Source organism: Triticum aestivum, chromosome 2D (genome assembly GCF_018294505.1).
Source record: "Triticum aestivum cultivar Chinese Spring chromosome 2D, IWGSC CS RefSeq v2.1, whole genome shotgun sequence".
Classification (NCBI taxonomy): Eukaryota; Viridiplantae; Streptophyta; class Magnoliopsida; order Poales; family Poaceae; genus Triticum; species Triticum aestivum.
The window spans coordinates 71328425-71335885 of record NC_057799.1 but is presented as its reverse complement, the minus strand read 5'-3'; positions in this window follow the sequence as shown (position 1 = coordinate 71335885).

The window sequence follows — 7461 nt, the reverse complement described above, 5'->3', positions numbered from 1 at the left end:
GTTGAGAGGGTTAAGGCAAAAACTGGATGCACTTCGTGTACAAACCAGAAAATCTGTTTCGAGATATCAGGGTTTCATACGGAAACTCGTCTGTTACAACAGGCATTTCAAATGAATTACGAAAAGGTTGGAAGTTGGCATGGTATCATCATAATAGTTGTGGAGAGAATGTCTTCACTTTTTCTTCACTTGTGTCCTTTGCTTATTGCGCCGTAACCATGGATAATTTTCATCGTTTATCAGGATGCTTGGGTCAGCCTTGACTTTGAAGGGAGGAATTTCATGAAACTTTTCATAATCTTTAGACATGTCTGTCTTGCCCTCCACTCCCACGATGTCCCTTTTTCCTGAAAGAACTATGTGGCGCTTTGGCTCATCGTATGATGTATTCGCTTCCTTATCTTTTCTTTTTCTCGGTTTGGTAGACATGTCCTTCACATAGATAACCTGTGCCACATCATTGGCTAGGACGAACGGTTCGTCAGTGTACCCAAGATTGTTCAGATCCACTGTTGTCATTCCGTACTGTGGGTGTACCTGTACCCCGCCTACTGACATATTGACCCATTTGCACTTAAACAAAGGGACCTTAAAATCTACTCCGTAGTCAAGTTCCCATATGTCCACTATGTAACCATAATATATGTCCTTTCCCCTCACGGTTGCTGCATCAAAGCGGACACCGCTGTTTTGGTTGGTGCTCTTTTGATCTTGGTCGATCGTGTAAAATGTATTCCCATTTATCTCGTATCCTTTGTAAGTCATTACAGTCGAAGATGGTCCCCTGGACAACGAGTACAGCTCATCACAAACAGTGTTGTCACATCTAAGACGTGTTTCCAACCAACTGCTGAAAGTCCTGATGTATTCACATGTAATCCAGTCGTCGCACTGCTCCGGGTGTTTGGAGCGCAGACTGTTCTTATGTTCATCGACATACGGGGTCACCAAGGTAGAGTTCTGTAGAACTGTGTAGTGTGCTTGAGACCAAGAATATCCGTCCCTACATATTATTGGGTACCCTCCAAGCATGCCTTTTCCTGTTAGTCTCCCCTCATACCGCGATTTAGGGAGACCTATCTTCTTAAGGCCAGGAATGAAGTCAACACAAAACCCAATGACATCCTCTGTTTGCTGGCCCATGGAGATGCTTCCTCCTGGCCTAGCGCGGTTACGGACATATTTCTTTAGGACTCCCATGAACCTCTCAAAGGGGTACATATTGTGTAGAAATACGGGACCCAGAATGACAATCTCGTCAACTAGATGAACTAGGACGTGCGTCATGATATTGAAGAAGGATGGTGGGAACACCAGCTCGAAACTGACAAGACATTGCACCACATCACTCCTTAGCGTTGGTATGATTTCTGGATCGATCACTGAAAGATCGTGGATGTCGCCTAGAGGGGGGGTGAATAGGCGCTTTAAAATAATTACGGTTTAGGCTTGAACAAATGCGGAATAAACCTAGCGGTTAATTTGACAAGCACAAAACCTACAACAACTAGGCTCACCTATGTGCACCAACAACTTATGCTAAGCAAGATAAACAACTAAGTGATAGCAAGATATATGACAAGAAACAATATGGCTATCACAAAGTAAAGTGCATAAGTAAAGGGTTCGGGTAAGAGATAACCGAGGCACGCGGAGACGGTGATGTATCCCGAAGTTCACACCCTTGCGGATGCTAATCTCCGTTTGGAGCGGTGTGGAGGCACAATGCTCCCCAAGAAGCCACTAGGGCCACCGTAATCTCCTCACGCCCTCGCACAATGCAAGATGCCGTGATTCCACTAAGGGACCCTTGAGGGCGGTCACCGAACCCGTACAAATGGCAACCCTTGGGGGCGGTCACCGAACCCGTACACTTTGGCAACCCTTGGGGGCGGTCACCGGTACCCGTCAAATTGCTCGGGGCGATCTCCACAACCTAATTGGAGACCCCGACGCTTGCCCGGAGCTTTACACCACAATGATTGAGCTCCGAACACCACCAACCGTCTAGGGCGCCCAAGCACCCAAGAGGAACAAGCTCAAGGGCACCAAGCACCCAAGAGTAATAAGCTTCTCAACTTGTAACTTCCACGTATCACCGTGGAGAACTCAAACCGATGCACCAAATGCAATGGCAAGGGCACACGGAGTGCCCAAGTCCTTCTCTCTCAAATCCCACCGAAGCAACTAATGCTAGGGAGGAAAATGAGAGGAAGAACAAGAAGGAGAACACCAAGAACTCCAAGATCTAGATCCAATGGGTTCCCCTCACATAGAGGAGAAAGTGATTGGTGGAAATGTGGATCTAGATCTCCTCTCTCTTTTCCCTCAAAAACTAGCAAGAATCCATGGAGGGATTGAGAGTTAGCAAGCTCGAAGAAGGTCAACAATGGGGGAAGAACACGAGCTCAAAGGATAAGGTTCAATGGGGAAGAAGACCCCCTTTTATAGAAGGGAAAAAATCCAACCGTTATGTGCTCAGCCCGCACACGAGCGGTACTACCGCTCCACGAGCGGTACTACCGCTCTGGCGGAAGAAGCAGGGAAAAAGGAGCAACCAAACATGAACCTTGGGGCGGTAGTACCGCTTATAAGCGGTACTACCGCGCACCCCAGCGGTACTACCGCTGGAGGAGCAGAACACGGGACCAAAAATGCAGTAGCGGTACTACCGCCCGACCGGAGCGGTACTACCGCTTATAGGCGGTACTACCGCTCATCAGGGCGGTACTACCGCTTATAGGTGGAACTGCCGTGCCTTACTGCCCTGCAACTACTGCAAAACTCGACACGAAAAATGCAAGACCCAAAATCGAGGCGGTACCAGCGCGGAACCGTAGCCGTACTACCGCTTATGGCCATAGGCGGTACTACCGCTTTGGACAGCGGTACTACCGCTTGGGGCGATAAGCGGTACTGCCGCTCTGGCCGCGGTACTACCGCTAGGAAGCCAAAACTGCCATAACTTCTGCATATGAGCTTCGAATTGAGCAAACTCAAGCTTGTTGGATTGAGAAAGACGAGTAGCATCAAACCGAGAAGGCAGGGGAGGTATGCCAAAAAAAATAAAGGAGTGAAACCTCCAACCGAGAAGAACCGGCATAACCTCCAACATCGAAAACATCATAGAAGATGCGAGTGAACTCCGTTTTCGATGAACTCGAGCTTGTCATCAAGATGACCATAAGCTCCAAAACTCACAAAGAGAAGAACCAAACAAGAACCAACAAAGATGATGCAAGGATGCAATGGTTTGAGCTCTCTATGAGCGATACGATCAAGCTACTCATCGAGAGCCCCCCTTGATAGTACGGCAATCGATCCTATAACCCGGTCTCCCAACTACCATCATGAGACCGGTAAAATAGAAAACCTATCAAGAGCAAACCTTTGCCTTGCACATGGTCCACTTGAGCTAGATGATGACGATCTTGACTCCCTCAAGTTGGACCACCTTTCTTGGTTGTGTTGGCTCGATGAAGACTAGTTGATTGCTCCCCCATACTCCACTATGGGTGAGCCACTCTTCCGCACATCTTCACAAGTCCATTGTCACCACAATGGACGGCAAGCTTCAAGCATTTGATCTCTTCATGATGCTTCACTTGAACTTGCGCACCGCAACATCTTCACAAGTCCATTGTCGCCACAATGGACGGCAAGCTTCAAGCATTTGATCTCTTCATGATGCTTCACTTGAACTTGCACACCGCAACCTAACCCCACAAAGAACTCTCACGAAGATCATGGGTTAGTACACAAAGCGTAATCGACAATGCTTACCACACCATGGGATCGCTTGATCCCTCTCGGTACATCTTGTGCGCTTTGTGTGTTGATCAACTTGATTCACTCTTGACTTAGTCTTGATCAACCTTGACTCTTTCCAACTCTCTTCATTTGGATGATGTCTTGAAGGTAAACATGAATGATCACACAATCTTCTTCTTCAAGACATGCTTGCAATAAGTTCTACTCTCACATGACCAATCTTTGGATAATTCCTTAATAACACCTTGGTCACCACATAAACTCCTTGAAACCAACACATGGACTTCAAGGAAAGCCTATGGACAAATCCTTCAAATATAACTCAAGGCAACCATTAGTCCATAGAGATTGTCATCAATTACCAAAACCAAACATGGGGGCACCGCATGTTCTTTCACATGCAATCAATATAAGTGATATGATATGGCCATCATCATCTTGTGCTTGTGATCTCCATCTCCAAAGCACCATCATGATCACCATCGTCACCGGCGCGACACCTTGATTTCCATCATAGCATCGTTGTCGTCTCGCCAACTATTGCTTCTACGACTATCGCTACCGCTTAGTGATAAAGTAAAGCAATTACAGGGCGATTGCATTGCATACAATAAAGCGACAACCATATGGCTCCTGCCAGTTGCCGATAACTCGGTTACAAAACATGATCAACTCATACAGTCAAATATAGCATCATGCCTTGACCATATCACATCACAACATGCCTGCAAGAACAAGTTATACGTCCTCTACTTTGTTGTTGCAAGTTTTACGTGGCTGCTACAGGCTGAGCAAGAATCGTTCTTACCTACGCATCAAAACCACAACGATAGTTTGTCAAGTTAGTGTTGTTTTAACCTTCTCAAGGACCGGGCGCAGTCACACTCGGTTCAGCTAAAGTTGGAGAAACTGACACCCACCAGCCACCTGTGTGCAAAGCATGTCGGTAGAACCAGTCTCGCGTAAGCGTACGCGTAATGTCGGTCCGGGCCGCTTCATCCAACAATACCGCCGAACCAAAGTATGACATGCTGGTAAGCAGTATGACTTGTATCGCCCACAACTCACTTGTGTTCTACTCATGCATATAACATCTACGCATAAACCTGGCTCGGATGCCACTATTGGGGAACGTAGTAATTTCAAAAAAATTCCTACACACACGCAAGATCATGGTGATGCATAGCAACGAGAGGGGAGAGTGTTGTCCACGTACCCTCGTAGACCGAAAGCGGAAGCGTTAGCACAACGCGGTTGATGTAGTCGTACGTCTTCACGATCCGACCGATCCAAGTACCGAACGTACGGCACCTCCGAGTTCAGCCCACGTTCAGCTCGATGACGTCCCGCGAACTCCGATCCAGCAGAGCTTCACGGGAGAGTTCCGTCAGCACGACGGCGTGATGATGGTGATCATGTTGCTACCGACGCAGGGCTTCGCCTAAGCACCGCTATGATATGACCGAGGTGGAATATGGTGGAGGGGGCACCGCACACGGCTGGGAGAGATCAACAGATCAACTTGTGTGTCTAGAGGTGCCCCCTGCCCCCGTATATAAAGGAGCAAGGGGGGAGAGGCGGCCGGCCAAGGAGGGCGCGCCAAGGGGGGAGCTTCAAGCATTTGATCTCTTCATGATGCTTCACTTGAACTTGCACACCGCAACCTAACCCCACAAAGAACTCTCACGAAGATCATGGGTTGGTACACAAAGCGTAATCGACAATGCTTACCACACCATGGGATCGCTTGATCCCTCTCGGTACATCTTGTGCGCTTTGTGTGTTCATCAACTTGATTCACTCTTGACTTAGTCTTGATCAACCTTGACTCTTTCCAACTCTCTTCATTTGGATGATGTCTTGAAGGTAAACATGAATGATCACGCAATCTTCTTCTTCAAGACATGCTTGCAATAAGCTCTACTCTCACATGACCAATCTTTGGATAATTCCTTAACAACACCTTGGTCACCACATAAACTCCTTGAAACCAACACATGGACTTCAAGAAAAGCCTATGGACAAATCCTTCAAATATAACTCAAGGCAACCATTAGTCCATAGAGATTGTCATCAATTACCAAAACCAAACATGGGGGCACCGCATGTTCTTTCAATCACCTTCTGAGAGATTGCATTGAGGAATGCACATAGCTTCACAATGGCTAATCGGACGTTTTCCGGTAGAAGCCCCCTCAATGCAACCGGAAGCAGTTGCGTCATAATCACGTGGCAGTCATGAGACTTTAGGTTGATGAACTTTTTCTCTGGCATATTTATTATTCCCTTTATATTCGACGAGAAGCCAGTCGGGACCTTCATACTAAGCATGCATTCAAAGAAGATTTCCTTCTCTTCTTCGGTAAGAGCGTAGCTCGCAGGACCTTCATACTGCTTTGGAGGCATGCCGTCTTTTTCGTGCAAACATTGCAGGTCTTCCCGTGCCTCAGCTGTATCTTTTGTCTTCCCATACACGCCCAAGAAGCCTAGCATGTTCACGCAAAGGTTCTTCATCACGTGCATCACATCGATCGAAGAGCGGACCTCTAGGTCTTTCCAGTAGGGTAGGTCCCAAAATATAGTTTTCTTCTTCCACATGGGTGCGTGTCCCTCAGCGTCACCCGGAACAGCTAGTCCGCCGGGACCCTTTCCAAAGATTACGTGTAAATCATTGACCATAGCAAGTACGTGATCACCGGTACGCATGGCGGGCTTCTTCCGATGATCTGCCTCGCCTTTGAAATGCTTGCCTTTCTTTCGACATTGATGGTTGGTCGGAAGAAATCGACGATGGCCCAGGTACACATTCTTCCTGCATTTGTCCAGGTATATACTATCGGTGTCAAGTAAACAGTGCATGCATGCGTGGTATCCCTTGTTTGTCTGTCCTGAAAGGTTACTGAGAGCGGGCCAATCGTTGATGGTTACAAACAGCAACGCGTGCAGGTTAAATTCCTCATGTCCGTGCTCATCCCACGCACGTACACTGTTTCCATTCCACAGCTGTAAAAGTTCTTCAACTAATGGCCTTAGGTACACATCAATGTCGTTGCCGGGTTGCTTAGGGCCTTGGATGAGAATTGGCATCATAATGAACTTCCGCTTCATGCACATCCAAGGAGGAAGGTTATACATACATAGAGTCACGGGCCAGGTGCTGTGATTGCTGCTCTGCTCCCCGAAAGGATTAATGCCATCCGCGCTTAAAGCAAACCATACGTTCCTTGGGTCACCTGCAAACTCAGCCCAGTACTTTCTCTCGATTTTTCTCCACTGCGACCCGTCAGCGGGTGATCTCAACTTCCCGTCTTTCTTACGGTGCTCACTGTGCCATCGCATCAACTTGGCATGCTCTTTGTTTTTGAACAGTCGTTTCAACCGTGGTATTATAGGGGCATACCACATCACGTTCGCAGGAACCCTCTTCCTGCGGGGCTCGCCGTCAACATCACCAGGGTCATCTCGTCTGATCTTATACCGCAATGCACCGCATACCGGGCATGCGTCCAAATCCTTGTACGCACCGCGGTAGAGGATGCAGTCATTAGGGCATGCATGTATCTTTTGCACCTCCAATCCTAGAGGGCATACGACCTTCTTTGCTGCGTACGTACTGTCGGGCAATTCGTTATCCTTTGGAAGCTTCTTCTTCAATATTTTCAGTAGCTTCTCAAATCCTTTGTCAGGCAC